This window comes from Solanum pennellii, chromosome 7 (assembly GCF_001406875.1).
Source record: "Solanum pennellii chromosome 7, SPENNV200".
Taxonomy (NCBI): domain Eukaryota; kingdom Viridiplantae; phylum Streptophyta; class Magnoliopsida; order Solanales; family Solanaceae; genus Solanum; species Solanum pennellii.
The window spans coordinates 3,324,721-3,325,451 of record NC_028643.1 but is presented as its reverse complement, the minus strand read 5'-3'; positions in this window follow the sequence as shown (position 1 = coordinate 3,325,451).

Sequence of the window (731 nt, the reverse complement as noted above, 5' to 3'; positions counted from 1 at the left end):
TCAAACATCTTCAAGATATAAAAAAATAATCCTATAATTTTTAGACTACTAATATGCATATGACTTAAATTCTATTTTTGTAACGACCCGCTAGGTCGTTTTTAGAACTAGGACTATTTTGACTCCTTCCAAAAAATTTAAAGGGGTATTTTTTTAACTATTTAGTAACTACAATTATTTAGTTTACCATTTTTTTTTCTAAAATATTTAATATAGTGATAGTTAATGGGCCAAGTGTGTAGTTTGTGTATTTTCCTTTACTCCTCAGCCATATAATTAAATTAAGTTAGTGGGATACCCCACTTTCAATACTTAATTAGTTATTAGAAAAAGAAAAAAAAAGAAAAAAAGAAAAGAAGTAGAAGGGCAAAGCAACGGAAGAACAGAGGCGGCCAGGTTAGAGATCGTTCAGATTTTTTTTCCCTCTTAAATCCATGTGTAGTTAAGATAAAAGGGTGATTCCTTGTCTGATTTTATTTATTATTATTATTATGGTTAGTGAGTTCTTACTGTATTTATATAATTTGTAGGAAAGTTTGAGAGGGGTAAGTTGCAGGGACTATTGTAAATTTGGCATTAAATAAGAACAAAAAAGGGTGATTAGATTGGTGGTCAAAGGTGTAACAAAAATATAATATAATAATTTCCAATTTAATGGGTCCCTTACCAGTGAATTGGTTTTAATGGTTGGGAATTTTCTTTGTTATTTAATTCTCTTTTTTCGTTTTTTT